General features: G+C 38.0%; 1 protein-coding gene across 18 annotated transcripts in view; it reads left to right on the top strand.

Moving 5' to 3' along the window:
* The window catches only part of DMD (dystrophin), a 2,622,506-nt gene that overhangs the window by 2,368,378 nt on the left and 236,251 nt on the right, over positions 1–17,877 (top strand).

Genomic DNA, 17,877 nt, shown 5'->3' with positions numbered 1-17,877 from the left:
AGAAAAAAAGGCAGTTATGCTGTAACAGAAGGGAAACATTAAATAAAGCAATAAGAAAGGAGAAAAAAATGGCTTAGAGTAGAATATAAAGAATCAAGGAGAGATAGGAATAGACTGTAGCACATACACAAAAAAATACAAAAGGACGCATAAGGGGAAATGCATTGATTATTACACAGATTAAATGCAAACATGAAAAATGAAGATGAAAAGCTTCTAAGAGAAATGAGTGGGCAGTAAACTGAATTTCATCATCTTTACCAAGACCGAAGTTTTTCATCCTTTCACCTCTACCAACTCCAAGCTTCCCTTTCTATTTATTTTTTCCTTTTTTTATGAGGTGGCAGGGAAGCCTTAGGAATAATAACATGGCCTTTTGACAAGTGGTGGTCTCCTAATCACTTTCCAGTAAGTTCTACAGTGTTTCAAAGACACATTCCAGGGTCTCAGAGACACCATTTTTCTTCCTCAGGTCGTTCTGCTCCTGTGCCTGCAGTTTGTGTTATTGCCGGTGCATAGCCTGAGAAATCCAAGGCCTATGCCAACTCCCTAAGTAATATGATTAGCATCTAAAGCAACACAAGGAGCCCATGACTTGGCCCTTTTGCAATTAAAACCATATACAGAAAGTGTTTTGGTCAAAGGCATTTGGCGGAAAAAAAGAGTCACTTCCAGGAATTAGAGTACCTGCCAGTAACTAGTGACTGTAAAAGAGGTTAAAACATAAACTCCTGTGTAACTGCTCAATAATAGCAATTCCCTGTGCAACTGTGCAGCACTTTTGTTACATTTCTTTCCTGGACTCTCCCAATCTGAGAGAAAAGGGACATATGTTCCTCTTTAATTGACTCAGACCCAGACAAGTGATGTGGGTGGCCGCATTCATCCACGTGTTGCTGCTGTCTCCAGCACAGCAGAAGAGATGACCAAGACACCAAACTGTCCAGCCAAGAGGAGGAATGTTTTGGTGTTGTGGAAGACTCTTGGTGAATTTGATGTTAGAAAATGTAAGGTACCTCCAATAGTATAGAAGTTCCTCAGAGATTTAAAAATAGAACTATCATAAAATCCAGCAATTTCACTTCTGGTATATTTATCTGATGAAAACTTTAAAAAGATATATGCACCCCAATGCTTTTTGTAGCCTTATTCATAATAGCCAAGATATGGAAGCAATCTAAGTGTCCCTCTTTAGATGAATGGATAAAGAAGATGTGGTGTATATACACACAATGGAATATTACTCAGCCATGAAGAAAAAAAGAAAAGAAATCTTGCCATGGTGACAACATAGATGAATCTAGAGTGTATCATGCTAAGAAAAATTAGAACAAGACAAATGCCATATGATCTCGTTTATATGTGGGATCTAAGGATCTAAAAAAAAACAAACAAAACAAAATGCAAACAGATACAAAGAACAAATGGGTGGCTGCCAGAGGGGAAAAGAAGTGTGGGATTGAGTGAAATAAGTAAAGGGGATTAGGAGGTACAAACCTCCAGTTATAAAAATAAATAAATCACAGGGATGTAATCTACAGCATAAAGAAATATTGTCATAATATAATAACTTTGTATGGGAACAAATGGTTACTAGACACATCATGGTGATCATTTCATAATGTATATAAATGTCAAATCACTGTGTAATCCACCTGGAATCAACATCAATTTATATGTCAACTATTTCAATTTGAAAAAAATGTAAGTTACCTCTCCTAGACCAAGAGTATAAAGGACAGCTACCCAAGCCCTTGTTTGTTTATTTTGCTTTTTAGGACCACACCTGCAGCATATGGAAGTTCCCAGGCTAGGGGTCAAATGGAGCTTCAGCTGCCAGCCTACCCCACAGCCACATCAACGCCAGATCTGAGCCACGTCTGCAACCTGTGCCTCAGCTCACAGCAACGCTAGATCCTTAATCCACTGGGCAAGGCCAGGGATAAAACCCATGTCCTCATGAATACTAGTTAGGTTTGTAACCCCCTGAGCCACAACAGGAATTCCCCCAAGTCCTTGTTTTAATAGAGAGTTCATACTACAAATCTCAAAAGAATTTTGCTAAGGTATAAAGAGTATCCATTGGGTCACTCTGTCAACAACTGACACCCTTTTTATTATTTTTGAGTTATATTTGACATACGACATTGGGTTTAAGAAGTATAACATTAAGTTTAAGGTGTACAATATATTAATTTGATACATTTATATTACAGTATGACTACCATAGTCGTATTAGCTAATACCTATTGTGTATCACATAATGATCATTTCTTCTAGGGCTTGCAACTATTAAAATCTAGTCCCTTAGCAAGTTCATTGTTTATAATACAGTTTTGTTGTCTGTAATCACTGTACTGTGCACTGGGTCTCTAGGACTTATTTACCTACTAGTTCAAGGATGTGCCCTTTAACAACATCTCTCCCATTTCCCAACGTCCTTATGGAATACTATTCAGCCATGAGAAAGAAGGCAATTCTGCAGTTTGCAATTACATGGATGGACCTTGAGGACAATGCTAAGTGAGATAAGTCAGACAGAGAAAGATAAGTACTGTACGATCTCATTTTTATGTGAGATCTAAAATAACTGAAAACCAACATCCTTTTAAGTGTTGGTCCCAGGTGGTCAGCAGCTTAGCTAAAATGTCCATGTACTTTTCCTAAAACAGAAACTCCTTTGAAGATCCAGCACCCACTAATGATCCTCAGCAGCTCTGGTGAGTGCTGCTTTTCACAAATGAAGCTTTTCAAAAAGTTTGAGTGGAAAAATATGGCTTTCCGTTTTCTATTTTAAAAAAGTACTGAAATGGGCATACCTCATAGTCTTAAAGGCACATGTATTATCTAAATATTCTTAAGCCTAAGAGATTGGTTCAAATGAAATATTATACTCATGCAAATGTTCTCTTTTCCTAATATCAGCAACAAAGAATGGGAAATAGAAAAGAGTTGGATGTTGGTTAGGGGTCCACCCAAGTTTGCCTAAAGCCTCATGATCGGCAATAAAAACTAATGTGTACAGACAACCTTGTGGCAGCTACTATCTAGTATCCTATAGCCATTCTTTCTCCATGATGAGCCTGGAGAAAATCTTCCAAGAATTAATGCAGCAGTTGGTAAAATCATTATACTATAATGGCTATAATTCTGTCCTCTCTCACCTTGTTACTGAAGTATCTTGAGATTTAAAAAGCTGGATCACTTTGTAATTCTTGAACAACTTGTATACCTAGCTCTTAATAGTTATTGTGATGAGTTCATTTATAACAATTTCTAGGCTCCATGTTAATTTTCTTAAATGTTTATGTAGTTTCCCCTTTATTAAAAAGTATATTGGGTGGGTCTCTTGGCTGTGACAGGAAACATATCAGTGAAGAATAAAAAGGGTGGCCATGGCAGCAGAGGTTTTCAGGCAGCCATCCTCAGTGTCTCCAGTAGAAAGGAAAGAGGGCTCCTCTCATTCAAGAGTTTAAAAACTGTTTGGGCCTGATTCTTAATAGCCCAAATGGAGTTGTGTGCCCATCTATTCTAAGGGAATGGAATGCTCTAGTCAATTGATTGGTTGATTGGTTGATTGGTTGGTTGGTTAGTTGCATTTGCAGGTAAGGACCTCCAGGAAACAAATGCCAAGACAGATTTATTGGAGAATAACAGCCATGAAGAAAAAGGGACTGAAGCAAAACTGGGCAGGGGCAGCTGTTAAATCACCATGAAGATCATATCAAGTCTGGGCCAGCTCCATGAGGAGCTCCAGAGCAAAAATTGTCAATTAGAGGGAATCCTAAATTGGGCAGACCTGAGATTAGTCTGTGTATAACTTGGGACTCTTACTTTTCCTTCCTTGCTAGTTAAGAGTCTTAGAATGGAACTCAGGTCTCACCTCAAACATCCATATCATCATGTACATAAAGTACAGAGTGTAAGTTAATATAGACCAGTGGTTCTCAACCTGAGGCAATTTTTGTCACCCGGGGTACATGACAATGTCTGGAAGCATTTAGGCTTATCACAAATGGGGAAGTAGTGCTATTGGCATCTAGTGGGTAGAGGGCAGGGTTGCTTGGCGGACATCTTCCAGTGCACAAGATATAATGAAAAAGAATTATCCAGGCCAAATGTCAATAGTGCCAAAGTTGAGCAACCCTGCTCTATAGAAAAAGACACATACCTTATGTGTACCTATGTAATAGGAATTCGAATTAATTTACGTGCTATTTAGTATTTAACATCCTTAAAGACTTTGCTTTGATTACTAGACAAGCATCATTCACATTTAGCATATAAATTGCCTTATGAAAGTGTTATTTTTAAAAGTACTGATTTGTTTCTGATCTGTTTAAACATCCCTAGACTATAGATTTGTTTAGTCTGGAAGTTTACTCTGATGTACTCTTTCCTTTTTATATACTTCAAAGTTGAATCTCATTGTCAGCTCCTATTAAAATACTGCAAGTTCACATTGAGAGTAGATTGAGTGAAAATTTACTGCAGCATGCCTTCATACGCAAGAATGTATTTTTCTTTCTGGGATTTCTACTAAAAAAATAACACAACAAAAGCAAACTTTTAGCACTGTATATTTTGAACTTCCCAATAGATACTTTATCCTCCAGGGAATTTCACTCCAGAACTGCTGCTAAGAAAATAAAAATACTGGTTAATGCCTGAAGGGTAAAAAAGATCAGCTAACCAAAAAAAAAAGTTTTCTCCAAGATGTGAAACGTGTGTTCAATCCTAGATCAAGGACCAGATGTTCAAAGTGTCGTATGTACATTACTTTGGAAAAGTCTAGAATAAAGTTTGTTATTAGGGCAATGAAATCATTTTCAAGTAGGAACATAGTGATACCAGCTATTTAGTCATATAAAATCCACTATTTTTCTCTAAATGCAAAATCATTAAGTGCTTTTATATCTAACCATCTATATTCACATAACCATCAAAAATCAGTTATGACACAGTGAGGAAAAGACAAGTAAACAAGCCATTTTAATCATTATACTTTGGAAGCTCTTTGCAAACAAATGTGAGATGTTTAAAAGAAGGGCAAATGATAAATTGGTGCTTACCAAAATAAAAAAAAATCAAAAGTATAAGTGATACTATTTAAAATCTTGGGAATCTCTAACCCACTAAGACTGTATCACTAATTGCATGCAATATGTCTATTCAAAAATGGACGTGAGATACAAACCACACAGACTCTGAATCTGACATAGGTCCATGGGTGTTTTGTGTCATCCCTTTCCTGAAGCCTTCCAGATTGTTCCAGCTCTCATTGATTCCTTGCTTCTAGAAATTTATAATGTCCTTGTTGATAACACACAGACTAGCCCTTAAGAGAGACTCTAATTTGTCCCATGTGCAGTCTTCTTCCTCCAAGACATAAGGTTCTCGAGAGCAGGGATTTCCCACATTCCCTCTTTGCTCTCCTCCGCCTGATGAACACACAGTGCAGTGTATATAGCAACACTTGAAAATGCTTGGTGAATAATTGAATCTTAAAATCACCTCTCACGCTCTCTGCTCTAGACTGGTTTAGGTCCTGCTAAAGGATAGAAAACTCTGGCTCTCCCCAACTGGCCAACTTGAGTATTCATTATGAAAGAGGTAAGCTAGTATGGAACTTCCCCCAAGAGATGTGTCTGCCAAAGGCACCCACTCCTATTCTGTTCTCACACCCACCTTTTAACACAAATAGCTAACAGCTACCATTACTCAGTTCTTACCTTGTAGCAGATGCTCTTAAATCCTTTTCACGTCTTCTTTTTTAGTAAAATAGAGTATTTTCTGCCCAAGACATTGTAGGAATCTCATTAACCATCAGGATGAATGATGTGAGAGGCTTTGAAGAGAATTCCCTACCACTCCCCCTCAAAATTTTTCTGTCATTCTGTCTAGTCTTTGTTCATCCATTTTTGTTTTACTGTTTTGCGTTAGTGATAGCAAACTGTGCCCCAACATGCTGGTGGTTCCTTCCGATTTGTACGCATCACCTCGTCACCTAGGATGAAAGTCTGAAGCTTCCGTGCGTCTTCCTTCCTTCTGGTACCCTTTCATTTAGCCCATAATGTCCTATCATACCATCTCTTGGATGACTTTTTTTCTGGCAGCTTATCCTTTCTTCACTTTCTCCATGCTTCATTTCATCCCAAAACACCACTCTGACCATGTTATTTCTTTATTTTTAAAAATGTGGAGTTCACTCTGTGGCCTAGTGGTTAAAGACCCAGTGTTTTCACTGCTGTGGCTAGGGTCACTGCTGTGACTTGAATTCAGTCCCTGGCCTGGGAACTTCCTCATGCTGCAGGCGCATCCAAAAAAGATTTTGTATAGAATAAGAATATGTTAGCCACGAGGGTGGAAAGCAAGATGACTAGAAGGATATGGTGACCTGGAAAGTCACTTTTTAAAGATTTTAATGTTCTTCCAGAATTTTGTTATGTGAATGCATTAAAAAGAAATAAAAGTAAATCTTTGAAGTAATGAATTATTTACAAAAATTTTTGAATGCCTTCTCATGAAAATGAAATGAAATCTCTATTCTTAAACCTGACAGTAAAGTACTGCTCTGGTTGAACTTCAAGCTACATTTCCAGCTTGACATTACTCAGCTCTTTCTCTGTTTATACCCCACATCTGGGCCTTAACTAGTGCCAAAAAAAAATTGTTCATTCTGTTCTTACCACACAGAATGTTTCTTCTGTTTTTGCCCATCATACCCAACTTTGAAGGCCTGACTTAAAAGCTTCAATCCTTCATTAATTCAGTCTGTAAGCCCTGTAGCTATTTATGCTTCTTTTAGCACTTTTAGTATAGTTCCCAAGGAAAAGAAAGGAGTGAGCATCTACTGAGTGCACTTTAGAACATTGCATTCACTGTACACCCAGTTTCCTCATCTGCAAAATGGTCATAAATGGAGTATTTTTCTCACTGGGTTGTCCATTCTGTCAAGTATTTAGTTGGATGCATACTACGAAATAGGCAGTGACCTGGATCCTGAGGAGCCAAAAAACAGTGAATGAAATAGACCAAGTCATGCTCTCACCATGTTTACTTTTGGATAGGAATGACTTAAATGAAATATACCTATAAAGCTCTTAAAACACTTGGAATATTCTAAGTGCTCTATAAAGTTAGTTATTGCTACTGTTATCACTGTTGTTATTACTCTGGATTTATGTTTACTGATAAGGAAACGAATGCTTATAGGCTATTAGATAAGATGGTGAAGGTCAGATAGTTAGTAGGGATTCCACCTCAGGTCTTCTGGACTAGTAAAACTGGTGGCCTTTCCACTAGCCCAGTGGCTCCAAAAAGAGGCTGTATGTCAGAATTAGTAGAGCTTTAAAGAAAGTAAAGATTCTCAAGTCCTAGCTCCAAATAGACTAAGATGGAAATTCTAGAGATGAGCTAAGAATCTGCATTTTATAAAAACTTTCCTAGTGGAATTCCCTGGTGGTACAGTGGGTTAAGGATCTGGCATTGTCACTGCTGTGGCATGGGTTTGATCCCTGGCTCAGAAACTTCCTAATAGTTGTTTTGATATTCTGACAAATTGGAAAATGACTGCCCTATATTAAAATCTTTTTCATGCTCCATTATTAGGCCTATTTATAAATATCTAATCCATAAAAATTCATTAAAAATAGGCTCCTTGTTTGCTTATTTATTATTTTCTCCTTTCTCTCCTAGCGGAGTGCCTGATAAGCACTCAATAAGTATTTGGGTAATTACTTGCTTAATTATTTAATTAAAGTTGCTCTTAAAATGCAAATACAGCTGAAGGACTAGAAGCCTCTTATGAATGATCATTGATCTTCCTAGGGATATTTATTAATCAGCTAAGAACCAGTACTTGGGCAGGACAGGCTAAACATCTGGGAATGGAACTGAAAAAGTTTCCAAACCAAATGTTAGCCCCATTGTTACACAGCCTAGAACCCCTGTCGTTAGGGTTAGGGTTAGGGTTAGGGTTGCCCACTCTTCATTGACAACTTCAGGTAAAAATGAAGAGAGTATATTTATAAGATTCAAGAGACCTCCTCCCTCCAATTTTTGTTCATTTTAAGTTGATACATACATCTATTTTGGAAAATAGTGAGAAACATCTCTTTTTTAAAAAGAAAGAAAAAAATCCTCTATTCTTTTCACACCACAAACATGGAGTTCACTGCTATATGTTAAGATTATAAATCAAGATCCCAAAATGCACTGGCTGATTATTCACAGTAGACATATTAAGTCAAGAAGCTTATTTTTTCTCTCTTTGCTAAGGCACAAAGCCTGGGGCTATATGCATTTTTATTACACTTTACTGTCTTGGTTTCACTTGAGGATTAAAAAGAAAGTCAAGGTACAGTTGCATGTATCCTGATGGATTTTAGGATTTCTTGCTTTGGTGAAAGGAAGAATCTCATAAAGTACCTCAGATTACTGCTTAAGGAAGTATACCTACTTTTAGGATGAACTAGAAACTCAATCTTTTGTTTCTCCTAGGAAAGATCACATTGTATTTTGAATTTTTTTCCCGTGTAGGTTTCTGCACTATGTAAAGCCACACCAAAAAAAAAAAAAAAAACAAAAAAACCAAAAACAAAAACAAAAAAAAAAAACTTTCCTTTAAATTTGAAGTGAAGATATCTAGAACAATTCAGGGAAGTCTTAGGGCTATTCCTGGAGCTCACACACCCACCTCGGGCTTGGAGTGAGTGTGAGCAAAGGGGGAAGGAGCCAGGGGGAGAGAAAGCAAGGGCTCCATCTGAAGAGAGTCAAGGAGGCTGCGGAGGCGGGGGCTGGATTCACAGTATAGACTGAGAGGAGCTGAATATACATTAGAGTTATAACTCCACTTGTGACAAATCTACACTGAGAAACAATAGAAGTATGTCACTCCATCTTCTTTAACTTAGAATCATGAAGGGTACTTATTTATTTATTTAACTTGTGCCTCTTTTTCTGATATGCCAAAAAAAATGAGGACTGAATGTTGTAGGATTGGGAAGCACAGTAGATGAGACCTTCCGGTTGATTTATTTGTGAAGAACAGGTTGATACTGGTTTGGCAGCTGTGCATAAGTGACAGAAAAGAAAGGTGCTTTTCAGTGGCCTGGAGGAGGAGAACAAGCTGGAAACTGGAAACCTGGAGCTCATGGCAGACAAGGTTCTTTCATACGTGGTTAAATTGACTGTGAAGGGAGTCAAGTTCAGGAAGCTTTGGAAATGTTGTGAGGAGAATATGGGATTCCTTTGGTTAAGGATTGCTGCCTGCACACTCAAGCAAATTCTCCCTCCCAGCCCTCATTGTCAAGGTGATTAGTAGAACAGACTGAAAACCTACAAGTATATTATTACTCAAAATATAAGGGTTTCAGGACAGCAGCATGCAAAGCAATGAAACTAGAACACACCCTCACACCATGCACAAAAATAAACTCAGAATGGCTGAAAGACTTAAATATACGACAGGACACCATCAAACTCCTAGAAGAGAACATAGGCAAAACACTCTCTGACATCAACATCATGAATATTTTCTCAGGTCAGTCTCCCAAAGCAATAGAAATTAGAGCAAAAATAAACCCATGGGACCTCATCAAACTGAAAAGCTTTTGCACAGCAAAGGAAACCAAAAAGAAAACAAAAAGACAGCTTCCAGAATGGGAGAAAATAGTTTCAAATGATGCAACAGACAAGGGCTTAATCTCTAGAATATATAAGCAACTTATACAACTCAACAGCAAAAAAGCCAGTCAATCAATGGAAAAATGGGCAAAAGACCTGAATAGACTGTTCTCTAAGGAAGATATACAGATGGCCAGCAAACACATGAAAAAATGCTCAACATCGCTGAGTATAAGTTCAAAACTACCATGAGATACCACCTCACACCAGTCAGAATGGCCATCATTAATAAGTCCACAAACAAGTGCTGGAGGGGCTGTGGAGAAAAGGGAACCCTACTGCACTGCTGGTGGGAATGTAAACTGGTACAGCCACTATGGAGAACAGTTTGGAGATACCTTAGAAATCTATCCATAGAACTTCCATATGACCCTGCAATCCCACTCTTGGGCATCTATCTGGACAAAACTCTACTTAAAAGAGACACATGTACCTGTATGTTCATTGCAGCACTATTCACAATAGCCAGGACGTGGAAACAACCCAAATGTCCATCACAGTGATTGGATTAGAAAGATGTGGTATATATACACAATGGAATACTACTCAGCCATAAAAAGGATGACATAATGCCATTTGCAGCAACATGGATGGAACTAGAGACTCTCATCCTGAGTGAAATGAGCCAGAAAGACAAAGACAAATACCATATGATATCACTTATGACTGGAATCTAATATCCAGCACAAATGAACATCTCCACAGAAAATAAAATCATGGACTTGGAGAATAGACTTGTGGCTGCCCGACGGGAGAGGGAGGGAGTGGGAGGGATCGGGAACTTGGGCTTATCAGACACAACTCAGAATAGATTTACAAGGAGATCCTGCTGAGTAGCATTGAGAACTTTGTCTAGATACTCATGTTGCAACAGAACAAAGGGTGGGGGAAAAAATGTGTACATGTAAGAATAACTTGATCCCCATGCTGTACAGCGGGAAAAAATAATAAATAAATAAATAAATAAATAAATAAATAAATAAATAAATAATAAAAACATAAGGGTTTCGCTCTTGAGATTTTTTAAAGCATAATTTCTTGGTGCTTTTTCTTTTTTTCATTTATCTTAGAGATTTTAACTTGCTTTAGTCATCTTTTAGTATGAACTTGCTAACTGCTGTATACATTGTCTTTTTTTTTTTTAAGATGGTATCCATTCTATTTTATCCCCTTGATAATGATTTCAAATTGCCACTTCTGGCCTTGGGAACGCGCCTCTGTTCTAGTACCAGAAGTCATAATTATGTCAGTACCCTATAAGCATTATGCTATAGATGACCCAAAGTGCCCCTTGAAAGGAATGCTCTGGTGGCCTCGGAAAATTTTTACAAGAGTGAGATCTTCCCAGTGTGGAGTAAATAAAGCTCAAGGATAAATAGCTGGAGCTGAAATGTAAATGATTTAACGTAGTGGTGTTGCAAGGTGTGAGCCACTTGACTTTATTTCCTGCTACGAATCATGAGATACATTTGGAAAGGTTTTAAAAGGGAAGCTATTTTTTTAAGATAAAATCTGCATCAAGTTACATCATCCAAACAGAATAATTCACCTTTTTTCTTATCTCTTTGAGACAAGAAAAATAAAGAGCAGAAGATGTGCTTCCTGTGATCCTTCCATCACATTTTTTCATCACAAGTGTATAGCTGTAACAAAAACTAAAGATTTTGACAAATGAAGCAGGATAAGGAGGTTGATTGCTGCTTTTCTAAATTAAAATTAATGATACCCTAAGGTACTTGGGTCTATGAAGTTGACTTAATGTTGACATAACCCGACTCCATTATCACAGAATGAGATGGTTACATGAGCATGAAAACTAATAAACAAACTTCCAAGGTGCATTTTTTGAAATCAGCGAGGGGAAAGCTCAAAGCTTAACAGTGGACCAAGGGCTCGCTGTTTGCCCTCCCTTGCTTTCTGGTTGATGAAAGAGTCCCTCAGAACTGGAGGACTGATGTTCCTAGAGAAGCCCTGAGCTGGCTTGAGGTTTGGTTTCTTCACATCATGGCTCACCGGCCTTGCAGCCATGCAGAGCCACTTCATTGTAGGCACTTTCTGTGTGCCTCAGTAGATGTTTTGTGCCCTTCTGGTAGGTTGTACAGGACACAGTTGGGGAGAGCGGGTGGGAGGTGGAAGTGTGTGTGGAGGAGAGAGGAAAGAGAAAGGATGGAGTAAGAAAAGGAATCAGAGATTAAGAAGACAATAATCAGTACAGAAATACAAATTTGAAAGCGAGGTAAAAAATGCTCTGAGAGAAGAATGTTAAAAGAGGTGGATTAATGATGGTCTCAGATGGCATGCATTAGCATTCATGCCAGAAATCACACAAAATCAACTAATAATTATGCCCCTACTCCGAGCGAGCACTCTGTTAGCACTGGTCGTGAGCACTCTCTTAGCACTAGTCACTTTCCAGTGATCTATCCTGAAGGCAAGTGCAAGAAACACTGTTAAATTCATAAGTGTCTCAGGGTCAAGAAAACACATAAGCAAATTCAAGGAAAAGAAAATTCAGGCCACCTTTGCAATCAACAAGCCCAGATTCTTTTGCCACAGGACTGCCTGTACCTATCATACAGCCTCATTCCAAACCTTAATTCAGACCATTTTTTTTTTCAGTTGCTACTCAAAAGAAATCAGCATTAGAAAAATAGATTTTAACTGGAGAGGATTACAATTAGTTAAAAGGATTTTAACTGAAAATGCAATCAATCTCAGGAGAGTGTCCAGGATAACGTTTGGCATGTATTTATGAATGTTACAAATAAGAATTTGAAGGAAGAATGTATTATGAAGGCTTCCCCTGATAGATTCATGCAGAAAAGTGTACATACAAACTACAAAATTTCAGGACAAAACTGATGCATAGACTGTAGAAAGTTGTTTGTGTGCATGTACATTGTTTACTCACTAGCATCATAGCACAAGAAGAGGTTTATTTTTCTCGGCTCATTAGTGGAGGTGTGAAGTCTGGTTCTTTCATGCCCATGGATATTTATCAAGGGTCTAGACAAACTGAGAGCCGGAAAGCTCAAATGTACATACATGCCCAGTTATGTCTTTTCCCAAGACTGGAGTAAACACAATTTATGTATATAGTGCCAGTATGAACACTTGAGCAGTAAGAAGAAATCACATTGTCTGGCTGTGTTTTTCCACATCAGGAGGGAATTCTTGGCTCTTCTAAATCTCCAGTGAAGATAAAAACTTAAAAGTAATTAACTAGCAGGTCAAAAGAAAAAGTGGAAGACCTTCAGAACTTAAAACAGAGTAACAAATATCTGCATTTCTATAAACTTATTTGAAATCATCTCTAGGAGCCACAGTGTTCTTTTCTGTCCTTCTTCATTCTCCTTTTGGCTTATTTAGAGCAATTTTGAAGGAAAAAGTTGAAATAAAGATACTCTTCAAAATACACAGACGGTTTGACTGAGCTTTGGGAAACAGTCACACCTAGGAATAGAGTGTGTTACCATTAATTTAGTTGAAGGACTTGGTATTCATTCATTATCCCCCAAATTACACTTTCAAGCATAACTGAATCATACTTAGCAAAGTGCCTAACATAACAGGAACCCCAAAAGCCTTTCCATTCACTCATTTATTGAATATTTATTGAGCATCTCCTTTGTATTACGCACTGTGGTAAACTGTGAACAAGACAGACAAGGTCCCTATCTTTGTGGACAAGGAACTTAGATTCTAGTAAATCTCTCCTGAATGAATATAGAGATGTTTCTTGGAGTGAAAGAAGAAAGGTCTCTGCAAAGAGTATACTACCTGCAGAACTCACCTGAAAGGAGAAAGCAAAGAAGAATAATAGTCCTCATAGCTCTCAGATATGATTATTTAAAAATTAGAATAAAGCAAACATGGGGAAGATTTGGACTCTGAGTTTGTCTTACAAATTATCACTTTAATTTTTTTAAAAATCTAATGTTGTAAGTACAATGAATGTAAATGATTTTCTTCTTTCCCTTTTTTTTTAATTTGAGCATCAAAAAAGAAGGAAAGAAAAAAGAGGGGGAGGGAGGGAAAAATCTTTCCAAATATTTTTATTGGGAACCTTTGAAAAGGAAATTTATCATTCTAAATATAGTGGTTATGGTAAAAATCTTTGAATAAACTACATATTAATTCATTCAACTAATATTAATCAAGCACCTGCTATATGCCAGGTACTATGCTAGTCACCTGGGATACAGTAGGGAAAGAAAGATGTCCCCATCCCTACAGAGCATATATTTTTAATGCACTTTTTTTTTCTTTCTCTGGCATGCTTTTTCTGGAGAATTGCTACAAACTAGATTAGGAGTATTCAAGGAGCAGATGGCACTTTTCTGCCCATCTGGAATAGTTCTAAAGAATAGATGCTTGTGTATCAATAGATAAGCTTTCTTCCAGTTCTAAGCTTTCTTGGCCTATGATCTAATAGTAGATACAAGATGATGCTTCCAGAAGGATGCTAAAATTGTATTGCTTTTTATGAAAGGAAAGAGGATGGCTTATTTATTTGAGGGAAATTGGGCTCTTCCTGTCTCTAAATAATTCTATTTAGACTCCTTTGACTCTTCCTTCTCCTCTCTGCTCACCTTCTAATACTCAATCCTACCCCTCTTAGTCTCACTTTTCTTTCCTTCCTTTAATGACTGGAACAAATTACTTTGCTCTAATTGGCTATATACCACATTTCCAGTTAGATGTTTCCCTGTTAGGTCAAATGAATCATGTTCCAAATGAATTCATCCACCCATTTGCCCTTCCTCCCCTTTCTAATTTCCATATTTCCATCAGCAATATCCTCAGTCTCCCAGGCTTCCACACTGGACATCTTGAAGTTCTCTTTGCATCTACAAAAATTACACTCCTCAGAGTTCCCATTGTGGCTCAGCAGTAACGGACCCGACTAGCATCCATGAGGACATGGGTTCAATCCCTGGACTTGCCCAGTGGGTTAGAATCAGGCATTGCCGTGAGCTGTGGTATAGGTTGCAGATGTGGCTCGGATCTGGCGTTGCTGTGGCTGTGGCATATGCTAGCAGCTGCAGGTCCAATTCGACCCCTAGCCTGGGAAATTCCATGTGCCACAAGTGAGGCCCTAAAAAGACAAAAAAAAAAATTACGCTCTTCCTTCTGTCCAAGTACCTCCTAGTCTTTACCTTCTTTTCCACTTAAGGCAACACAGTCATAATTGCAACACATATCACACCAAGTCTCATCCATTTTAGCAGCCTCTAATTGGTCTCAGCCTCTAGGTCCATCTTGAATCAGTTGGACACCATAAGGACAGATCATCTCCCTAAACCTCAACTTCCTTTCAAATCATCAGTCACTTCACAGAAAGTGTCAGTGGTTCTCTTTGCCTGTGGGACAAATCTTGAGACTCACTGTCTGCAGTGTCTTGTTTTGCATCGCCTTCCTCCAGCATACCTAGTTAACTGTATCTTACCATCCTCTCTAACACCCCTGTTCCACTACCCCCAAGATTTTACTTGGCTTATTTCCACTCCTCACCTCCAACACTTTGCTTCCCAAGATCAAGACTGTAGCATTCATTTCTGGCATAACCCTTTCTATGTTAACATATACCTAAAAAGTGAACAAAAATAAACTGTTCCAGAATGCAAGGTAATGGAATATAACCTCTGGCTTTTGCTTCCTAGTTTGTATATAGTGTTTTATATTGTTTTTTTTTTAATCCAGCTAGTAAGTTCTAATGTGCAAACGTTATTGTTTCAAAAATTTATCAAATTTTGTTTCCTTGCCTAATTGCTCATAGAATAAAGTGCTTTGTTCTTAAGTAGCTACAGTTTGTGGTGATCTTGTGTACCTTTGAGTTTTTCTCTTTCTCATTTCTTTCTTTATTCAACTGTGCGTTCAACCCATGTTATAGCCTTCTCAAAAAAACAAAAAAAAATCTTGTGAAAAGAAATAATTTATGCCTAACTCTCTAGTTATTTTAAGACTATTTCCTGAACATTTTACTTCATTATATGATGCAGTTTTAATTCCAGTCTCACTCTCATGCATTTTCTTAAGCTTGGTTATAGGGGTGGAGATTGACTTTTATCTCATTTTAAATTCTTGACAATATTGAGATTGTATTAGAAGAAAGCAACCTTCAAATCAGGGGCGTATAACGGACTCAGATGCTCTATCCACGTGGTCCCTATGAAGCTACTAAAACAATGACCAGTGGAAATAGCCCATGGCACACTCATGCTCCTTCACCATTCACGTGTTCCCTTGGGGATTTTTTCCTCCGTATGTGCAAAGATTTGGTCAGTGTCCATTCTTATTCCTGTATGGCTTCCCCATCCCTTCCTCCCCATCCCCAAACTTTCAGTCGTCTCTTCTTCGATTTGTTTATGAAATGACACATTCTGAATTTAGAAATAAGTCCGTCTCCCAAACATTCATTTGCGTGTATTCTTCTCCACCTCTTCTCTATAATCTTATGATCTCATATTCTTCAAGACCAGGAATTGACCTCACATTGGATCATAAAATATACTGATGACTAAAAGTTTCATGGATATGTACACTCGATTAGGTCTGCTTTCAATAAATTAATTCAAAAGCGAATTAAAAGGTCAGTTGCTAATTAAATATTTATACAATACTATTTTTTCACATTTCATCCCTGGAGTAGCAGTTAAGACCAAGAGCCAGACTAAATGCGCTTGAATCCTGGATCTGCGAGTTTACTAACTACTTAAGCTTAGGCAAATTTTGTTTGTTCCTTTCTTTTATCCTCTCATGCTTCAGTTTCTGAAGTAGGGAGATGATATGATATTACTTCCTACCACAGATTTACTGTGAAGATTAAATAAGTTACTTCATATTGTCAGGCACAGAGTGCTTAATAAATATTAGCCATTTTTAATTTTATGCAGTGCCTTGCCTATTCCTCTCCAGTTATTAACCATAATAGCAACAATAATAGTAGCTGCTAGCATTTATTGAGCAATTATCATGTGATAGAAACTAGGCTAAACACTTCACATGTATCAGCTTAAGTCCCATAATAACTATGAAGTAAGACATAGTGTCCCATTTTAATGATAAAGTATGTTAAGATTAATTTACCTAGGGATACGTTGCATGCAGTGTTAGTAGGCATTCTCATTTCTCATTTATTCTCCTGTCTCCCTCTCCCCTCCCCCCACTGCCCATACGCACACACATAAACGTACACTCTGGTTTGGTCACCTAGTCATTACACAAATATTTCTTACCACTTTATTATGTGCAGGGTTCAGGGCATCCTGTGGGAGGGAATAAAGGAGAAGAGAAATAAGGAAGGAATGGTTCCTACTTTCATGAAGTGTACACTCCATTGCAGGAGATACTCATATCCATGTATCGAAAACAGTGGCTGTGATAGAAGTGCTCCAAGGATAAACAGTGTGCTGTGAGAATGTGGAGGAAGCAAACATGTAACAGCTTTGAATGGGAGAGAAGAGTGATAAGAGCTTTCCAGAGGGAAGACTAACAGTCACACAGTGTTGTATTGGATGGAATGTCACAGGACAAACAGGCAGGGTCTGGCCGAGAACACAGGGTCAATAAGTCTGGGAAATTAGGTTTGAAATGTCCCTCATGTTTTTGTGGGTACAACAGTGAAGCAAACCTTCCATTTATTGCAACTCTACTTGGTTTTCCAAATATTTGGTCCAAGCAAAGATGAACAAGGCCAGGGAGAATGTGTAAAAAAGATTGTTCCTGATCTATGCTAGGGAGGTCAGAGCTGGCATGAGACTAGAGTACCTGAGCCACTTTTAATGTGGCTCTATTTTACTTTGGGGGAAGTTATCAACACCACAGGAGTGCAGCTGCTTGAGCTCTGATGCCTCTGGGCAAAGCTCCGACTAACCTCTCTCTAGTTTAGCATCCTGTTCAAAACCAAATCAAGACCCAGAGTTATAAAGCTGACAACACCTGGGGCCACCACTGATAGAGGGTTGGCAAAATGCCAGATAACAAAATATACCATTTCATCCATAAAATTCTTTCCCTTTTTCCCACTAAGTATGAAAGTCACTAAGCTGACAGGACACTATGTCAATATATTATAGGAAAAACATAATTGAACAAGAAAAAAGTATGGCAACTTTTATTCCTTGCCACCCAAAGTATACTTCCCAGTAATTTCCAAATCCAATAAAATCTGAAATCTGAAAATTTCTT

The sequence above is a fragment of the Sus scrofa genome, chromosome X (genome assembly GCF_000003025.6).
Source record: "Sus scrofa isolate TJ Tabasco breed Duroc chromosome X, Sscrofa11.1, whole genome shotgun sequence".
NCBI classification, from domain to species: domain Eukaryota; kingdom Metazoa; phylum Chordata; class Mammalia; order Artiodactyla; family Suidae; genus Sus; species Sus scrofa.
The sequence above is the reverse complement of the archived record's forward strand: the minus strand, read 5'-3'. Positions and strand labels throughout refer to the sequence as shown.